This window comes from Dufourea novaeangliae, unplaced genomic scaffold (genome assembly GCF_001272555.1).
Source record: "Dufourea novaeangliae isolate 0120121106 unplaced genomic scaffold, ASM127255v1 scaffold208, whole genome shotgun sequence".
Taxonomy (NCBI): Eukaryota; Metazoa; Arthropoda; class Insecta; order Hymenoptera; family Halictidae; genus Dufourea; species Dufourea novaeangliae.
In genome coordinates this window covers 256,079-256,366 of record NW_015374114.1, presented here as the reverse complement: position 1 = coordinate 256,366, position 288 = coordinate 256,079, and positions in this window count along the sequence as shown.

Below are 288 nucleotides of genomic sequence, written 5' to 3'. Positions count from 1 at the left end.
GGCGGTTAGGAAAACTCAAAGAGAATCCAAGAGCTCCTCTGACACACTCGAGCGTACCCCCTAACCGGTCCTTCGAGCTTCTATACGGTCTACAATTTCGGATAATCGGACGACGATTGAACGGCGCGTATCGCGACCTACAAGATCCTCTTCGACCTTCTCATTGTTCTACATACACACACAGACACACGTACACACGCGTCATACATTTTGTCCTCGCATACATACATACACACACACGTGTACGTATCTTGTTATCAATCATCCTAATTCACGCATACACTCTTT